Genomic DNA, 22,917 nt, shown 5'->3' on the forward strand with positions numbered 1-22,917 from the left:
TATTCTTATTTACCTAAATTTTTAGGCAACTATTTGTTAAATTAATTAGGAACTGCCATTTTTTTAAAAATCAAATTCTTGCTGTTATTTCGTTTATGTGAGCATAAATTATAAAACCTATCATTTTATAAACATTTTAATAATATATCCGTTAGAGTAAAACAAAACTATAGAGTATTATGCACAATTATCGTACCTTAAATATTTCATCAATATATTTATGCCTGTATGCTTTTTTTTCATAGTTATTATATTTCGTTCTTGCTAAATTACAATTATAAGTCTTTAAACATGTAGTTTGTGTAGTATTTCAATCTAATTTTTGAAATTATTTACTTTTAAGGATTTATTTTGCAAAAAAACAGGTTTGTACGAAAATAATCTCATGCAAGTAAAAAGAAATCTCTTGGTAACAGAAGTAATCTAATTTTAGATGCATGAGTTTGTCTAATTTTTTTCCTGTTTTATTAGCCTGTTTTTCTTATGAGCAATATAATTTACGTACTATGAATTTCTCTTTATTCTAATACATATTTTTCACAATGATAATAGCTAATTTTATAAGTATGTTGTAAAGTTGTTTTGTTTTTGATGATGTATAATTACAGAAAAAATTTCTGTGCTTAATATAATAAAAAGTTGGCTTTAATCCCTATGCTTCTATTTTTAGTCTAAAAAGATACTCACACTTAGTAATATTTATAGAGTCTGTAAAGAGTAAATAAATGCATAATCGATGTGCTGATTCACACATATTCAAAAAAATTGATTCAAAATATACAATAATTTTATTTTTTGATAATGACGTAATAAATTATATTTCAAAATAACTAAAAAAATGGTAGATATTCATTACATAATTTATTGATCGAATGTTGGTCTTTCTTTTTTATATCAACAAAATACATTATTTCAAAATAACCAAAAAAATGGTAGATATAAAATCCACAAATTTATTGATCGAATGTTGGTCTTTCTTTTTTATATCAACAAAATACATTATTTCAAAATAACCAAAAAAATGGTAGATATAAAATCCACAAATTTCTTGATCGAATGTTGGTCTTATTTTTTTGAATAGCTGAAATAAATTTAAAAATGACATAAAAATTGGTAGATATAAAATCCACAAATTTGATGTTAGGATTTCAGTCCTATTTTTTTAAATAACAGAAATAAATTATAAATAAAATTTTTAGATATTTAATACATAATGATTGTTTGCATGATAGTCATATTTTTTATAATAGCTGAAATTAGTATATAAAATGAAGCAAAAATTATTAGATATCAAACATGCCAATTATTAATTGTATTCAAGTGAAAAGTATAATTACACCATAAAATTTTTATAGTCCAATAATTTGATGAATCTTGATTTAAAAATCACACCTACAATTTTAAATTTCCAATATAAAAAAAAAGGAACCCTTTAGAAATGCAAATAAATAAAGACACACGATTCCGCGAACTTCCAGACCACATAAAACAAAAGCTAATAGATTTACATAACAAGTCAATGCCATCCATTACAGTCCACAATATTGATACAATAGAAAATTACAGTACATTACTGATGAAAATCAATTCACTTCCGATTCCAAATCTTAAAAGGAACATGGTACAACTTGCTGATCATATAGAAGAGCTTAGAAAGATGCATCATGAAAAGTATATTGATGCAGATCGAATCGAAATGGAAGTGTATTCGAAGTTAAGTGATCTTGAAGTACAAATTAGTTTGTATTCCGATTGTATTAATAATGCAGAGTTTTTGAATGAATTACGGGATGTGTACCAAATTTTGAGTGGAAGGCTTGAAAGTTTAAGAAATAAAAAACTCAAGAGTAGTAATTTTGGATTCAATTGATAATTTTGAAATTGTGCTATTTAATAAACCTTCAAATTTTGATATTTGCAATCTTTTATTGATTTCAAATTTAAATTGATGTAAAATACTTTTTATATGATCACGATTAAAATTATTTGCATTCTCTGATCAAATATTATTGCTGAATTAAACTTAATTTTATTTATGTGTAATTTTGGTATTGTAATTTTTGTGTTTATTTCTTCAAGCTTAACTTGATCGACTTCCTGTAAACAGATTATATCTACACTCTTAGTTGTATCCTCTTCTTCATTAATAATTCAATAGGTTTTATTCTATAAAATTTAAAAATATACTGTACACTAATATCCATAATCTATTTTTTATTAATTAAACCTAATTATTTTATTTTATGCTAGTATAATAATAGTTTTGATACGCTAATGTTCATAATCTATTTCTTATTCATGTTACCTGTTGGTTTTATTTTATACCTAGGATTATAATAGTATTGATGCACTAAAATTTATAACCCAATTATATTTAAAGTAAACCTTCAAACTTCGACTTTTTATCATTATTTTTGGCGTAAAATAGTTTTTAGAATTATTTTTACGCACTAATATTCATAGCCTAGTTTTTTGTTAATTAATTGACCCTAGGAACTTAGATTATATCAATATTTCTTTTTACACCTAATTTTCTCACAATTTATATTTGTTCGCTACTTTATTGCTCAGTTAGAATCATAAGGCTTTCTTTATTTATGTACAAACAATACAATAGAAATTAAAACCTTTTTTTTGTATTTGGTAAATAATTTCAATTTTATTCTAGTATGGGCAAATTTGCATTATTCTAATTGTTATGATTTGTTAAAGCATACAATCCCTTACTTCAAAAACACATGTCTGCATTTTTCTGTTAAATAAAAGGCTATTTATAAGTTCTTGACACAAATATAAGTATTTTAATCATAAAAAAATATTTTTTTGTCTATCAGAATAATTTCAATGCCACATTCTGCATAAAGTATAACTATTTTTTTATATTTTGTAAAGTTTGTTTCAGAACTATTTATTAAATAGCGAAAATAAAAATCGTTAGATAGAATTTTGCATTAAAAAAAAAGATTATAATATTTTTTTCTTATTGAAATAACCTTATAGTTTTTTCTAACATAAAATAGAACATCTTATAATTATTGAAAAAAAATGATTTAGAAAAAATTGGTGTTTTTGATTTTGGAATATAAAAATAAACATATATTTGAAAATAAAGAAAGTATCTATTGTAGATTTTTTATTCTTAATTTTAAAGTTATACCAATACAAAAAAGCTTTTATATTTATTTTAGATTGTAAAACAATATAGAGTGAATAAATAACAATTATTTTGGGTTAGAGAGCCTGTATATCTATTTCAGTATTTTTTATTTCAAATAAAGTATCTGACATTTTATCCACCATTTGAATATATTCAAATTTATAAATGAGGCCTTTATATTACAATATTTTACTATAAAAAAATACCAGATGATTTTTTCTATTTTATAATGGTCAATATGATGTCTAAGATGATTATTAATGAATTCTAAGTTAAACTAAAAGATAAAAACGGGATTGAGCATAAAGGATTGAATTTGACTAAAAAGGGTGTCTTAGATTTTATATTTAATATACATGTAAATTTATATTTAATATACATGTAAATATTGAAACATATAACGAATTATCTGCTAAATTTATTACACAAGATTTTTTTTTAATCAAATCTGTTTATAAAGATAAGATTTTATTTGAATTTATGTTCATGTTATACGAAATATTGCAAAAATATATAATTTCCCCTTTTAAAAAAAATTAATGCGCGTTAATATCAATATCTTTTCTTGAAAACTAACATTAATTATACGGATATCCAAATCTTTATGATCCTTTTGAAAAAAGTCAACTAAATTTGAATTTTTTATATTTATGCGCAGTTTCAGGAAAAAAGCTATCAAGAACCAATTTATAACAATGTTTTTACAAATAAATGTATGATTTCTATTGTTTAAAATTGAAAAGCAATGAAAAACAGAGGCTTTATTGCATTTAACACACAATTAAATGACAGCTTACCTTAGATATGTGGGCTACTAAATTTTGACCATTTTTTAGCCCTAAAAAAGAGTTTATCAACCAAATTTTTTTCGTAATATGATTTTTTAATGTAAATTTCAGATAAAAAATTAGTTTCACACGATATATTTATAAGTTTCCAATTTTTTTATATTTTAATTCAATTGGTTATTGAATATACTTTAAAAGATAGAATTATCTGCAAATTTTATATCTATAATATACTAAAAAATACATTTTTATATTTATATTCAATGTCTTCTTGAATATACTTTAGAACATTAGATTAATTGTATATTTTAAATCTAAGAAAAAGACATTTTTATATTTTAATTCAATGCCCTTTTATAATTACTTTAAAAGACAGAATTATCTGCATATTTTATATCTATACAATACTAAAAAATACATTTTTATATTTAAATTCAATGTCTTCTTATAATTACTTTAAAAGACAGAATTATCCGCATATTTTATATCTATAGAATACTAAAAAATACATTTTTATATTTAAAATCAATGCCTTCTTGAATATACTCTAGAAGATAGAATTATCTGCATATTTTATATCAAAAAAAGACATTCGTACTTTATGTTATTTATGAGAATCTGCATAAAAAAAGATGGTTTTCATGACTATTATTGCTGCTGTAATTACATATGGACCAGAAATTTTGCTTATTTAACCACTATAGATATATTTCTTGTTCCAAAAGTCTTAATAAACTTTTACTAATATGGGATAATTATGCTTCAAGTTCTATTTTGGTGCACAGCGCAGTAGATTATCCAGAATATCATAATTTTATGAATTATTATATGATTTTATGACTTTTTTTATTTCTAAGATCCAAGAAATATTAAAAAAAATAAAATAAGCCATAACATGTTCCTCATAAAAATTTCTTTCATAAAATACAACAAAAATCTTATAAATACGATAAATCTGTTTTTTTCTGCTATAAATATCTACACAGAAAAGAAATAAAAATTATACTATATCATCAAGTAATATATTAATTAAAATAATGTTTTTTTATTGTATATTTCTTTTCCGTAAATATATTATAGAAAGCAAAAAAAAAGAAAATTTATGTTTTTTTTTTGGTGATTAATCTTCTAAATATATTTTTAAATTGAATCTTGTAAACTTTGTATTATGAAAATTAAAATATTTGTGCTTAAATTTTTGAATAACAGTCTATTTCATTCATATATTGTGAGTATACTGACCACAAGATACTATTAAATTAAAGGATAATAACATATTGTATTTTGTGATTCGGATTATATGCACCAAAGTTTGTTCTGATTCTTTATATGAGTACACTTTTAGATAATAATAAACGAATCCGCATTGGGTTTAATATCATCTGTACATTTGATATATTATGGCTTTCTATTGGTATTTAACCTTAACTTCTAAATTTTTTTATATATTATACCCATTTTTTTTATTAAAATATTGGTCTTTTTAAATTGTTTTTTTATTAAAATATTGGCTTTTTTTCTTTTTATAATTGTTCAAGCATAATTTGATGTCAATTCGAAAAGTTTACTTCTAAAAAATATTTATCGCCTCATATAAACACAATATAGATTCGATTAAGTGAATCAATTGTTACCAACATACTATATTATGCTGTGATAATTGATCCTGAGTAGATTCAAATATTTTATGTAATAAAAAAAGGACCAATATGCATTTTTGACCTTTTAAAATGGTGTCTAACATATCAATTATAACTTTCGAATCTTTGTGGCTCTTTTTTAGTCATTTTCTCTCAAATAAATATATATTGTACACATAATAATCACTTCTGCTAATTTTTTTAGAACCTTGAGAAACGTAAATTACCCAGTATTTTTATAAGTTACCCCTATTTTATTGGTTTGTTTTGTATTTATTTTGAAAATTCATAGGGTTTTTATGAAATACGATGACGATATTTAAAACCAAACAATTATTTTAGTTAATATTGTATTATAGGCGATCAATAAGTCTGTTCTTTTTTAAGCTTATATATATTCAATTGCTTTGAACCAATTGTTCATTGTGGCAAAGTTTTAAAAACATGTGTGTAAAAATATATGCTAATCTATTGGTTCATATCGTTTTAAATACACAGATCACTAAAAATATGTTGTTGTGTAAAAATTATTATATAAGGCTTAAATGAGGCGTCTATGATTTCAAGACTAAAAACAAAACATTATGTTAAGGACATATAAAATAAACAAAGCAGTATATGAAACTTTTAGTTATAATTATAAAGATACAAAAATAATTATTATTTTATGCTAATATTTTATCCCTCTATAAAAATATTGTTTCTTAGAATTGTAAAATATAAATTATAGCTTCGAATTTATTTTTTTCTGGCTTAAAGTAAATATTAGCTAGTATATTGCAATATGATTATTAACAGATAATTTTTTATTTATTTATGATGACTGTAAAGGTACTATAAACCTATCGTAATATGTCCAACTAATACCTGCATTGTGCTTTATTTCGCTTGATCACAAATCATGAATTTTATTTGATAGAAAAATATTCTTATTTTTATATTTTTTTAATTAGATGTATAAATAAATATATATTTCTTTCTGTACTAAACCTAAAGGTTTCTGTTCTTAGATATTGAAATATATTAAATTGTTATTTTCTTTATTATCTTACTCAAAAAATAAACTAGTTCTTGTTTGAATCTTTTTTTCTAATCTCAATTATATAATTTTCTAGTTCTTAGATATTTAAATATATTATATAAGTTAAAAGGATTATATTTTTAATAATAGATTATATAAATTATTATGTTATTGGTATTTAAATATATTATACTAGTTAAAAGAATCACATTTTTAATAAAAGATATTATAAACCATTATATTCTTTGATGCTGAAATATATTATATAAGTTAAGGAATTGCTCTTTTTCAATAGATTTTATAAATTTTTGTGTTATTGGTGTTGAAATATATTATATAAGTTTAAAGAATTACTCTTTTTCAATAGATTTTATAAATTATTATGTTCTTAGATATTGAAATATATTATATAAGTTAAAAGTATTATATTTTAAATGATAGATTATATATATTATTATGTTATTGGTATTAAAATAAATTATACACGCTAAACTCTATATTTTTTCTTATTATATGAATAACATGAGTTACTTAATAATATTTTTAGCTGTATTATGCTAATATAAATATAAAATGGCCTCTAAGAATATTAACGCAATAAAATAACGTTGTATTCGTTCCATTTATTATTTTCCAATTGGAATGACCAGTCTTAAAACTATTTTATCATATAAACTAAGAAAAAACAAAAACTTTGATATTCGATACAATTGAATTATTTTCCAATTATTATAAACATTACAATTTATTCGTATGAAAAGTTTCAAACATTTCTCATACACATTTCAATTAAAGATTCATACACTAACAATGTTTCAACATTCGTCCACAAAAATATATCATAAATAAATCAAATATTTTTTGACACCCAAAAAAAAAGAAATGAATGGCAAGATAAATAATTTAAGCACATCAAATATCAACGAAAGTGTAGACTCAATAAATTTAGAAGCTGAAGAAAGTTTAACCATAGAAAGATCACTTATAAATATGTTCTTCAAAAAGCAACGCCAGCATCAATCAAACAAATATTGTTATGACTGTAATAGATCATCACCGATCTGGGTATCATTAACATACAGCATATTTTTATGTTCTGAATGTGCTGGAAAACATCGACAATTTGGAGTTTCTATAAGTCGACTAAAAAGTTCAATTCACGATAAATGGAAACTTGAAGATTTGAGACGCGTTTTTGTAGGAACAAATATCAATGCAATGTTATCAAATTTCAACCGAGATTATCTTGGAAATGCTGTAATTTACAAAAATTGTATTGATAATCTTGTTTCTGAATCTCTTACAAAATTTCCTGGTAATTCATTTTTATTTTATGAGAACAAAAAAGAAGAAGAAACAGAACAAAAAAATGTAAAAGGGGTTTCATGTAAAGTTGAAGAAAAATGTGTTTCTAAGATTGGATCGATTTTTGTAGAACCGAAGAAATCTAAAATATCCAATGAAGTAAAAACCGAAACAGTAAAAGTTAAAGACATAAAAATAGAAACAAAAACAACTAAATATAAAGTTAAAAATAATTCTTTTGCTAGTCTTGATACTTCACAAGAAAAATTTTATAAAGTTGATGGGTCTATTGATTCTGAAAGACTAGGCCTTGTGGAAAAATCTTCTAATAATGGCACGGAAAATAAAGATGGAGGCGATGGGGGTTCTAGATATAATTTTCAAAATATTAGAAGCTTGCAGACTCGTGATTATTCGGAAAAGGGAAGTATAGGAAAAACAGCTAAAAATGTTGTTGTGAATATTTCGAAAACAGGACGAAATGTTGTAAACAATCTTATAAACAAATTCAGAAAATAAATTTTTCTGTGTGAAATTACAAAAAATATTTATCGTACATTTAAATATAAAAATTATCATTATGGTATTTTAAAAACCTTTAAGTATTGAAAACATAGCTTTTTAATAATTTAAATTAACAATTTCACCCTATCTTAAAATGCTATTTAATTTCAAATTTTGAAAACACCCGGTCTTTAATATAAAAATTATCATTAAAAGTATTTTAAAAACCCTTTAGTATTGAAAAATATAGCCTTTTAAGAATTTAAATCAACAATCTCACCCTTTCTTAAAATGCTTTTTATTTTCCGTCTTTAAAAACACCCGGTCTTCAATCTAAAAATTATCATTAAAAGCATTTTAAAAACCTTTTAGTATTGAAAACATAGTTTTTTATTTTCCGTCTTTGAAAACACCCGGTCTTCAATATAAAAATTTTTTTTATCATAAACACACGGTATTTAATATTAAATGAACTTATCAAATGAACTCGGTCTTCAATATTAAAATTTTATTTATCATAGGAACTCGATCTTCAATATTCAAATTATATATTTTTAAAGAACACTAGGTCTTCAATATTCCAATTTTATCTTTTTGAAAGCACTTGGCCTTCAATATTTTTCTGGAAATATCATATATTGTAGAAATACCCTTATATACATGTGATATGATCATTTTGCTGAAAGCACTCGCACTTTTTTTTAAGTATAAGTAAATAAAAATACAAAACTTCGTCATAAACTAGTATGAAAGAACCCAACTGCCGTTTTAAAATAGAAATAAAAGAAAAAAAATATTAACAATCAGTAATATTTTAAAATATATTTAGGTAAATACATTCTATAATTTTTTCCGAATTTGACATAGTTAATTTGTATATACTATATAATTACATAAATCTTTTAGATAAATAGTTTTAAGCACCAAAAATTTACAAAGAAATACAAGAATCACAAGCGTAATTTTTTTGCTTCAATTTAAAGATCGATGTTTGACACATCTGCGAGATTACATATAATTCTATTTTATAAAATTTATTTTTTGGTATTTCGAATATTAAAATTCTGAAAAATTGCCCTCAAACATAATTGATTCAATGATTTGTATGCAATTCATCTGGTCTATACATAAATTGTAAATTTACATATATTGAATGGAATTTTTTATTAAGCTAAACTTATATGATTGTGAATTATCGTTAAGTAAACATAAAACCTTTAAGGTGTCTAAAATCAACATTCTTTACTTTTTAATTCAGCTAACCATATCATAACAATCAAATTATAATAAAAATTTCAAGTTGACACTTATTTGATCGTATAAGATGGTTATTTTTTATTGAATATTTCTGTTTTTTATGCTTACTTTTGAAAAAATACAACACGTCTTTTTACTACCTTTAAATGCTTATAATAGTATATTGCTCTTTTTTTTTCTATTTTATCTTCTTGGATACTGTTTACAAAAAAAAATGCTATAGACGTAGAGTTAATAAAATTTAGTCTGTATTTTATCTTATGCAGTTAAAATTGTTTAGCAATGTTTTATATTCTTTTAAATACGCGTAATAAAATTAATATTTTGAATTTCTCAACATCTCTGCTTTTTATCCTTAAAAATTTCGCCATTTTTTTTTCCTGATAAAAAAATAAGATTAATTACATTGTTTTTATCTCGCTGTCATTTTTATTTGTTTAAAAATACTGTTATAAGCTAATTAAACCATTTATCTATTCGCTTTAGAAAGATCATTTTTCTATAAAATGCCTTTTCTGAAACTTTTATACGATAAAATGTCTTAAATATGTTAAATGAATAATTGTGTGCGATTCAAAAATAATCATTTTATTACGTATTCTGGATACCTAGCTACGTTTCTCGAACCTGCTAATTTTACTAAAATATTAAAAAAAAGGATATTAAAATGTTTTTTTCCTTCTGTGTATATAAAAATTATAAAGATACTAGTTACATAGATCCAAATAATATTTAAATAGCCATAATGATATATTATAAAATTTTATTTAATAAATTCCTGGATATATCAAAAATTTAATTAGTTGACACTGAAAGACGTGTTTATTAATTCGACATATCATTTTGATAATTATTATTCAATATTTTAATTTATATGGAGAAGAGTGTTTGGCTGAAATACAAGACTTTTGTGAATTTTTATAATGATTGGTATCAATGGGTTTCTAGTTAAGCTTAAAAAAACAATTTTCATTTATTTTATTAATATATTCAAATATCATGTATTTGAAATATGTTCTCTAAATGGGTTTCTATAAGCTTGAAACTGTAATTTTTACAATTTTATATACATTAAAATTGTATAATTTTCATTTTCTGATTGGTTTCTAGTTAAGCTCGGAACATATTTCACATGTGTTAATTAATATACTGGAAAAATTTTCGTTTTTGAAAAAGGTATTCTAATTGGGTTTCTAGTTAAGCCTGAAGGAATAATCACACGTTTATTTTTTATCTATTAAAATGGGAATGTATTGGTGTAAGATTTTAAAGTGGGTTTTGTATAAAGCTGAAAAACCATTATTTTATTTTATCGGTATTTTTTTAAATATTGATTTTTTAAAATAAAATATGTTTCTTAAGCGCTGATCTATGATGCTTGTTTTTTTACAATATATACTTGTTTTAAACCCATTTCTGGTCTTTATAATCTATAAAAAAATAGTGCATGCTTTTTTATCTAATACATCTATATAAAATTATAGAATAAAATGAATATTTGAAAAATTATCATGCTTACATTTCTAAAAGACAAGACAATTATGATCTAATCTTAGTTTATAAAAAAAATTCGATTTTAAAATACGCTGTGTTTTATATTACAATCACCCAAACAAATAAATCTGGGTTTAGGGAATACAAATGTTCAAAAAAGAAATACTTAATCTATTCACAGCAAATTATGCCACGAGCTACTAGTCATATTTGAATATATTGATTATAATATCTCTAATTTTACTTCATGGTTAACTCTTCTGAATATTTTAGATTCTACTAATTTCTTAGATTATTTGAACATATTTATGATACATTATAGGCTATTCAAGGTCCTTAATATAATTATTTTTTGATAACAGTTTTTTTTTGACAAGATATCAAGAGGTTAGGCATGAAAATATATTTGCTATTTTATCTAAATTTATTTATTGTAAATATAACAGTCCAAAATTATGTACTACAAGAATTTTCATTCGTTTTTTTTATATTTTGGTAATGGATGTCATAATTGATATTTTTAGTTCCTCTAGAACACTAGAGTGAGTAAATTTTACATTAAAAAATGTATAATACACAAAAAAATATTCCTTTTATTGCTTATAATAGGAATTTGTAAACTTGGATTTATACTTTACACCAAGAATCGGGGTATTCACTTTTAAATTCCATTAACAGGAAATTTTCCGATTTTTTTGTAGTAATTTAAACAAAAAAATTATTCGCAAAATAAAAAAATATATTGAAAGAAATTAAAAACACAGATGTATCATTTTTAATGACTCGTACTTTGTAAATTTTTATTTAATACCATTTAATCATAAAGTTCACTCGTTTTTGTGATCTATTTAAAAATATGCATAAATATTTATACTTTATTTCTAATTACAATATAAATTGAAGTAATTCTGATAAAAAGTCTTAATTAATATTTATTCAATTTGATACAATAATTTTTTTGTGTTTGGAGATGGAATAAGGTCATGTATATATCAAAGTATGTTTACAATAAAAACAAATGTTTTTATTTATTTATGGATCAACTTGAATTTTCACTTTTATATTTTTACAAGAATATTCTTCGATTGCTCGAAACAGTGAGTTTTTTGGCGTCTTAAATTATTATTAACATTCTTTATATATCTTTCTTTCAATATTTATGAGTTTAAGTGTCTTATCGATAATATAGTAAGATAAATTCTCTTCTGCTTCGAATGACATATTTAACTGCTTAATAAACGATTTATGGCACTTCTCATGTCATTCCATTGTTATTATGCGTCCTACAAAGGTTATTTTTATACATAATTTATTAGAACATAACTAGTGTTTAGATTAAACAATTAATTATTATTTTGCAGCAATTTTTATAATAATTCATAAGATACCACTTGAAAAATTCAAAAAAATATATATCAAGGCTTAATTTAATACATTTAATTTAGGTATTAGTTCTTTTAACTGTTTTCGACCACATATATTCTTCCTACCATATGTCCATTATAATATTTTCCAGTAAGAATATAATACTTTTTATTATAACATTTAAGTTGGATATTTGGAATTTATATATTTTAGTTTTCATTTGTAAATAATATGAAGATAGTCATATTGAATCGATTGAACACAATACAACTCGATGTAATATGTTTTAATCATTTTCCCATGCAAAAACGCGGGTTGACTGATCATTGAATCATTTTTTGTGCTATTTTATGTACCAGAAAAACATTCATAAATTAAATTCCTATCAATTATTTTAAAATACTCTAAAATTAGTTGATTATAATTCCTTCAAATCCAATCAGTTTTATTTATCTGTAACTTTACATACTCTTAATGAATGGTTGGTTATTTATTTATACCAAAGAAATATTTATTGGGTATATATCAATTTTTTTTTGAATTAGTATCTCTTTTTTCAATAGACTTATAATTTCTTTGCAAATTTAAATATTTTTCTAATTCAAAAATATTAGATTTAAAATCACATACCCTTCCTCATGTTTTCAATTTATTTGTCTAGTGTGAGAACAACTAGATCTATCTTTCCAATTTTATAAACAATAAATTATACTTTATATGTAAATCTGATGTTATTTTTTTTGAATCTAGTGTTTCTATTTAACAAAAAATGATAAATAAATCCTAAATAAAATTCTTAATGTTCAGAATATTCAAATAACTATCAAAAGAAATCTTTTTTTTAAAAATTAAGCAACTTGTAGAATAAAAATAGCGCCTGATATCATAAAAAATCAACAAAAAAATTCATGCTTTAAGTGGCACATATTAGGTACCCCTGGCGTTCTATCATGTATTATTCCCGAATATAAGTATAAACATATGTATTTATTAACCAGAAAATTTAAAATGGGGAGGTGCTAAATTTTTCAAGATTGAGCTATATGATATTTTACGATCATCAAGAATTAGAGCACTAGAATAAAATAGTCGCTTTCCGGCACCAAAATGATAATATCAAAGTGTATTGGATTTAAAAGCCCAAAGAAAAAATTATAGTATTTCATTAAGTTGTGATGTTTTAATTGATTTATATCATTTTTTTTGAACCGTATGACACAGCTATTACTTTTTCATCCATAAAAAGTAAAATATATTCTAAAGAACTGCACATTATGTTTTTAATGCTTTAAATTAAGTGTAGACCAGAATTATATTACTATATATCATGAAGACTCTTGTTAAGTAATGTTATAAGTATTTTAGCCTATAAATTTATACAATACAAAATTAGGTCGATCAATATTTTTCAGGAATTTTGTAAATGAACAAAAACTTTAAAATTTTGCTGATCTGTTACATTTTATTGGATCCCGGCACAATATTACAACTATATCCAGGATTCTGATAGAATATTTAACTTACTTGCCACATTTATAAATAGTTTCCTCATGAAGCACCACTTCTTATTTTTTAATATATTATATTTGGTATAAGTATATGAGATGGATCTTTTAGAACTTTCTTGTTTATTGGTGATTGTAAAGATGTCTTCTTTACTGGAAAAATTCACTATATTACATTTTAATACAAGGATACAATCTTAAACTAGATTTGAAGACTTTATAAATGAATTAGTGATATTATAAAAAAATAAACACAGAATATCCCTATTGAAGTTTTATTTTTTTTGGATTAGCTTGATTTTGAAATAATTAATAGACTACAATTAATACCAACGATTTAGGCAATTCATCCATGTCTAGTTTCTTGTAATAAAGTATTTGTGTCAAGTTATGATAAATCTTTATACAGCAAGATTATCAGGCATTGAATATCAGAAAAACCAAAAGAGACCCTGGAAAAAAATATATTTAAATTCCCCTATCTTTTATCGCGAAATTTTAAGGTCAATTTTTATTAAATATATTGCCTGATGATAGCTGATTTTACAAATAATTTGTTGTAAATTATACAACAAATTCACTAGCTATATAAATAAATTCACAATATAACGGTTCTAAATGTTTATGGCACCAGATAAAAAAAATAATAGTGGAGCAATTTTTAGTACAAATAAGAAACGAATGCTCCAGTTGTTATACAATTCATATTAATTTAATATTCACACAAGTGTTTATCATATTTAAATCATTTGAATATAACGATAAGGGTCTTTATTAACTTAATTGCGTAAAAATGGCTACTTTTTAATATTAAATTTTGTGAAACAAGTATTTTTAATGTGTTTAAACTTTATGTTAGAATAAATATTCACTTTAAACAGCTTCGAACTGGAAAATCGAATGAAATTTCGTAAATATATTTATTGTTTTTTCATTTCTTAACAAATAGTTTTTCTATAAAATATACATGCCCTTGAACCCATAATATTTTTGTGCTTTCAAATTAAACCTGTAAAAACAAACTTATGTGTTTAATTATTTAATCAAAAATATATCATTTTACATAGAAATCCTATATAAATAAAATCTTTGAGCATTCCAGGATTCTCAATATATCCTTTTACTAAATAAATTGGATTTAAAGCAATAAAATATAATTGAAAACACGCAAACTTCTCTGATTTTATAAGTCATATGCGCTTTCTTAAGCAATTACACTATTTTAAATTTAGAATTATATAAGTTAAAGAATTGATTCAAGCAGAAGATAGAAAAATACATAAGAAATCTAAAATTTATCTTGCATTTTATTTGACTCCGGCGTTGTAAATTTCCCTTTTTTTGGAAATTAATTTAATATTAATTTTTTTTGCATTAGTGTTTCAGGGTGTGCATAATTACTACTCAAACTAGTATATAAAAATTCCTATATTATATATTTGAAATCTCTTCAACTCAAACCATGCAAAATTGAGATTTCTTAAATATCTAAAGTTTATCAAATACTATTGTATTGAAATAAATATCATAGCTGTGTGCATCACTTATAATTTCTTGAAAATAAAATATACTATGATTCGATAAAACTTTGAAAGATGTCTATGTAGATAATATGTGAAAGTTTTAGAAGCTTTCTAAGTGTGAATAATACATACCAAGGTTGGTTTTTGCCTCATGAGCTCATATTTTGAAGGCTTATTTTTTTTTTCTCCCCCGTTTTTTCATGACGAGAATATGAATCCAACAACAAACCCATCCACGTTTATATATTGAAAAATTTAAAAATACATGAAGATAATAGTTTTAAGATTTATTTTTCTGAAATTAAAAACCTGCGTCTATATTTAAAAATTACAGTTGTCAACTAAAAGCTTGATGTGTTTCGAGAGTATTTATTTGAAATAAAATCCTTATGACTCAACTATCGTCACATAAATTTTAAGTATAATCTATTCTTTTTTTCAGGAATACGTTTAAAATGTAAATTTTTAGTTTATTTTGCATAGTATGGACATACAAAAATAATAAAAAGCTGGGCTCAAAAACTTGATAAATTATATACCAAGAAATATAACAAGAGTTTTTAAAAAAAAATAGAAAATCTACTGTTATTTAAATTGTACTTAATGTATATGAAATAATATATGATGCAAAAGCGTTGTTAAATTGAATTTATATATTTTAAATTACCTATTAAAAATAAAGTCTAGGCGATACCAAGTTATCCAATAAATATGTTCTGTTTGACCGCCTATTTTGCAGTTATTGATGTAAAATATATAAAAACTTGCAATAAATAATTACATACGTCATTTGAATATCGATCTAATCTATGTCATAACTTCACACAGTGTTTAAATTAATACATAGGCTAATGTTTTATTGGTAATTATTAATTGGAGTTTTATATAATTACTCCAACAACGATTGTATAAAAATGATATATCTCAATCTAATATTGAAATCCGATGTGTATAAATATCTCCAAATAAAATAAAGACGAATACTATCTTTTTTAATTTAAAATATCTTTGCATATATATAAACCCATTTTTTTACTGTATTCTAATCTTTATATGCCAAAATATATTTCGCTACATTAAGGTTATTCCATTCACAATAATAATATGATCAAAACCAACTATAGAATACCCGAAGAAGACATCTCGGAGTTATTAAAACAGATACGGATACATTTTGATGCGGTTCTACCATGAATATAAACATTTTATAATTCATGACATGTGTGATATTACACCTAGTCTATCGTAGCCAAAAAAATTGTTTGAAGAGACAATAAAAATATGAATAAGCACAAAAATTCACAAATAATGGCATAAAAATATTAAAAGAGTATTTTTAAGAAAAATGCCACAATTATATGGGGTAAATAATTTTATAACAGCGCATAAAATATTAATTTAAAGGTTTTTCTGTATTTACTTATTCTTCATTTGTGTTTGTAAAATTTAAATATATTTTGAAACAGTACAAAACTTTGCAATTAATTTAAAATTTAGTCTATGTTAAAAAAAATGGTAGTTTTAGTGTTTAAAGTATGATTTTATAGCGTAAAAGGTATATAAATATTAAGTAGGTGATATATACAACAAAAATAAAGTATAGACCGAAATAAAAACTATTACATGCAATATACATTTTCTGGCAAGTAATTTAATTCCTATTTTGCCTCTAAATTAAGCTTCTCGTGCAGATTAGTATCTATATTTAAGTACTCCTAAATTTGACTTCTTGTAATTTTTTTTAAATTTAGTTCCTATAAAATAAAATTTTATTTTCCACAAATGTTATGGCTTTAAAAACTAATATAACGCAACAAAATTCAGAGAATAACGATTAATTCGTAATAGATTGTTTGTTTAAATTACAAAAAAAACATAGCCATTTTCTATGAATTTGACACACAAAAAAAGAAAGGCGATAGTTAGACAATTTATTTTTTGTTAAATACCATAAAAGGTATGTATCTATATACCAAATTACAATTTGATGCAAAAAACAATCAAAATATTTAATAAACATCAATATTTTTGGAAGGGGAATGAACACATACATGAAATACATAATATTAATAGATCATCAAAAACGCAACAAAAAATTACTGTAAATAAATCGTTATAGATATAGGTTTTCATTGTTTATTTATAAAATTTTACATTGTTTTGCGCAATAAATAGCGGTAAACGAAACATAATAAATTAAATGAAAAAATATTTTAATAGTGCATATAATAATGTACATAAAGTTTGCAATTAGCAACACCTTTTATCTATATCAGATATTCTTCTAGAATATAATAGCATGATTATAAATAAAGTGCCTTTTATTAACTAGCATCATTTATACATACATAAACTCAAAACATAATAAAGTTACACAGAACACGTTGCAGTTATATTCACTTAGCAAATCATATAAAATTAGATGCATAATTTTCGTCTTATTAAAATAACGGTTGTTTAGAGATTTAATGAAGGCATTACACGCTATAAATTGCAGATTAAAATTTATAACTCAAATAACGGTTATACTTATGTGCATAAAATATTCCTAAGATCAAAAACAAACCTGTACTTTACTTTCCTTATAGAAATTTTAGCATTCTATTTCTAAAATTTTTTTAAAAGTTCTGATCTTTGTTTATTTCTGTCTTTTCATCTGATTTTTTAATTATTTTATGTAAATTAAAATGTATTTATTCATAATGGTATCTCTTTATGCTTTTATTTTTGTAATAACTAAAAATACTATAAATTGATCAATATATAGTATAAAATCTAAATAACACATTTAAGTTATCATTCAGTTATTTTTTTTGATTTGGTAAGATCTTACATACAAATTTTTAGTATCTAGATATGTCATATTCATTTTTTCAAGACAAACAAGCTAGTTTTCAATACCAATAACACCTATTTATTGATCCACAAAATATATTCAATTTTTATAATTGAATATAATTCAAATCACAGAAACAATGACTTTTTAGAACATAATTGACACCTGATATAACTAAAAGTTAAGGGATTTAAAAAAATATTATAATTTAAACATTCCTTTTAATTGAAATTTTTACCACCGAACCTTATTTGTTTATTATGATCTTATACTTAAAGAATAAGAGCGTTAATCTGCTTGAAAGTATCATAATTATTAGCAAAAATAATATGGAATCAACATAGAAAATTTACCGGAAAAAACATGTATCTTTGAATTACACGGCAAATTTTGGGGAAATCTATCTTATAAGAAAACATAATTTTTTAAAAAAAACCATTAATAATGCACAAATAATTACGCTAAAAATGAAAAAAATATGCTCGAATGACATTCAAAGTATGCAACGAAAAAAATGAATGTATGTTTTCAATTAGAAATTTTTAGGGGATTACTTTATTTTTTATATTTTGGTGGAAAATAAGCCATAAATAATTTTTGACCTAAAAAAAAATGAAACAATTAAATTGACTTATAATGAATGTGCGATATGAACTAGATAAAAGACTGAAATATATTTACATGCAGATATAATAAAGTGAACTGAATATTTCATTGAATTATAGTGTTATTAAATATATATAATTTCAAACTATATGTATTTTTACATTGACTGTTTGCAAAATATGGTAACTTTGGATTGATTTGCCTGAAATCACAATCGTAAATTTCTAAAGAAATTATATAAATAGGCTAAAAATTTGTATTTGTTATATTCTCCGTAGATTTTTTATAAAAAAAAACAAGCTTAATGTTTATAAACACTGAGAACTTTAGCATAATAAATATTTTCATTTAAAAAATTCACAATTTTTTCTAGCATCTTAAAAATAATTTATATTTTATTTTCATGTTTAAGCGCTTATAATATCGGAATCTAGTTTTCATACCGCGTAATAACAAATTAGACAATTTTTATTTTAAAATTAACTTAATTCGTATATTTTTGCTTAATTTATATTTTTTCTTTTTGCATTTTTATTCTAAAAAAACCTTTAAATATACATTCATATAGCCCCAGATTATATACATGATACGGTTTTTATGTCTAATTATCACATTTATTTTCCTTTTCTTAAGGCTTTTTTTATTGCCAATATATAATAAATCAAGATTGACTGATACAACTCTGTGAGCATTATTTTTGCTTGTTTAATTATTACATAAATATTGATATTTATCATATTTTTTCAATAAATATTTTACACGAAAATTATATTTTATAGCAAGTATTTTATCTATGCGCCTGGATTTTTTGCATATTTTGAAAGCTGTTTTATTTATTTACAATTTATGTGATACCACATTGTAAAAATTAAATTTTTAGAAAATAATGAATTGTATAAAAAATAACATCTCTTTTAAAAACGTTGAAATCAAACCCTTATGACTTATATTCTAAAAAATGGTGAATATGGCATTCGTATATTAGATCGTTCTTAAGATCTTAAATGCATCAAATTTATTTAAATTATGTGATAGAGAGAAATTTACTTCAAACAAAAAAACCTTTTTATTATTATATTTAGTTTATAACCACTATTAATATGATTGTATAGGTATAAGTATATGTTATAAGTATAATCAACTAAAAATTTTAAGAGTCTTTCATTTTTTCATATATATTATTCTATCTATAAAATAATTATATGGCCATGAAAACTTGCTTATAATGCCTCTTTTCATTTATTACAACTAAGGGGGTTTTCGGTGGGCATAGACTAAAAAAATGATATTTTAAAAATTGATATATGCAATTAAAAATGTTTTTTTTCTAGAAAAATGGTCGTTTTATTTTCTAAAAAGAATATTTTTTAAAATCAGAAGAGGGGCCATAATTATTGAAATTCTTTCTCGTATCGAGCAAGAATTGCTTACAAATTTTTCCAAACTATTATATTCCTCAGTTTCGTTATGTTTCTTTTCATTCTGCTCATCTAGAAAAGAAAAATTATTAGATGCATCCTCTTCAGTTGGTTTTTCACTAGAACTAGGATTTAATATTGTTGCTTGTGTAGATAAAACTGTTAGATCAGTAATATAGTCAGAAATTAAAATTGTAGTGGCTTCAGTTTCTTTGGGATTTTCTCGTGGTCTTATAGTGGTATAATCTGATAGAAAAATGCCCGAATCTACAAATTCATAAAAGTTTTTTAGACTTGAAGTTGCTGAGGTTTCGGTCTCTTTATCATGCATTCGATCATTATAAGCCGTTGTATTTACGATTGAGCTTGTATAAGTTTCATCATGTACAGCTTTATCGGTTGTATGGATGATGTATAATGAAGGGTTTTCTGTTACACCAGCATTTGAGGTAATTTGTGTTACCATCGAATTTAAAAGTCTGGAATCAATTTGTTTAAATGAAGAACTACGGTACCATTCATATTGAGTTTTCGAAGAATTATTATTAGCATTTTGAAAGATTTCGTTTTCCTGTGAAGTATGTTCCATGTCGATTATTGAGTCTTTGGATGTATTTTCATTGCCACTAGCCTCTGAAAATAAATCAGAATCCACCACAATCGTTGTTAGCTCGGTTATATCCTCGTTTGCTTGTTCGATGTGTATAAATGAATCATATTTTGCATCCAAACTTGCTGTTTTTCTACCTTTATATTCTGATCCATTACTTGTATTTTTCGTTACACCTTTATCCACATAAGTATAGTCACTATAACCACCTCTATTTTCTTCTCCCTCTTTATCGATAGCCTCTTCATATGCGAAACCATATGATACCGTAGAGTTCATAATTTCTTCATCGTTTGTTAGTTTATTACTAGTTGATGAGTTTATCGTTGTTGTTTCAGGGAGCGTATTCTTTTGATATATTTCTGTAAGCCCATTCTCGAAATCAAACTTTATACCAAGACCAAAATATCTAGGGTCATTAAAAGAAATGCCTTCCGGGGTTACACCCCTAACATAATAAGGGGTAATTTCTGAACTCTTTGTTATATTATCAATTTTATTAAATTCCATCTGATCAAAAACATAAGTTGTTGATTCGAAATCTTCGATAAATTTAGCATCATAATCTTCAACACCCACCACATCTTCCGGGATTTTATTTAACTTCGTATCCGTTTTTAACACAGTCTTTCTACATTCATCTAAAAAATCTTCGATCTCATTAAAGACTTCACTATTATCTTTTTTTTTAAGGCATGAAAACCAGTTTTTTTCATCATTAATTTCAAATACACTGTTCTCAGGTTCTAATATATTGACTATATTTTCATGATTAGAATCATTATCAACATAATATTCTGAATATTCTTGATTTAGCTTGTGTTTTATTTTTTGCTTAAGAACTACCCTCATTGGTTCTTCACTATTTCTATCAAACAAGATCACCTTCATTACTTTCTTACTATCATTATCGGTGTATAGATCCTTAATCACTGCAAAAGTACCAATATGCGTGCAATCAAAAATAAAATAATATTTGCTGGAAGCAACATGATTTTGAATAATCGAGTCTCCACTTTGAACTGAAAAAAAATCCACTAAATTTATTAAGTAGTTTTTCATATCATTCACAACTTTTCTTAGTTTATTCTCCATTGATGAAATCATATTTTCATCCTGAATTTCGTGGTAGTAACCGATTTCATTCAGTGTATCTAGTTCTTTACATAATAAAGACTTGATTATGATGTCTTTTTCCACTATATCAACGTGAACTGGCTTAGTTATATTTTCAGAAGATAGTTTTTCAAATAAATCTAGTTTCAGGGTTTTATTTATCATGTTATTAGTTCTTGTTTCTGGATTCTCTTTATTTTTTAATGATTCTTTTCGATTTTGAAAAATTTCATGTAGAGTGTTGTTTTCGAAGTCCCATATTGAGTCAATAACTCCTTTCTCTTCATCGTATTTATGTTCATTTCCTACATTGTAAATTCCCGCCAATTCTATATATTGTGAATTGTTATATGATTCTAGACCAAATAAATTGCTGCTGTTATAAACACTTGCATTAATTGTCTGAACAATAAAAGTTGTAGCAAAAAGCATTCGCATTACAATAGATCATTATTTTAATTTATTTAAATTGTGTAATTTCCAAATTTATTTTTAATTACAATTATTTCCATTTTTATAAATTATAGCTTAAAATGGTTGTGATAATATGCTTATAGAAATCTTTTAATTGAATTCAAAATGCTGCGAAATAATGTAATAGAATTTTGATAATGGTATTTTTGGAGTCAAATTCTCTATATATCTGCATAATTTAGAGTATGAACTATAAGATGCATAAAATTAAGATTAGAGTGGAAGCATATTTATAAACCTTTTTTTTGAAAACTAGAAAAGGGCCTTGTTTTATACTTATGTTCTCTATTTTCATCTA

This window comes from Rhyacophila brunnea, unplaced genomic scaffold (genome assembly GCF_057557595.1).
Source record: "Rhyacophila brunnea isolate RB1 unplaced genomic scaffold, BYU_Rbru_1.0 scaffold_54, whole genome shotgun sequence".
NCBI lineage: Eukaryota > Metazoa > Arthropoda > Insecta > Trichoptera > Rhyacophilidae > Rhyacophila > Rhyacophila brunnea.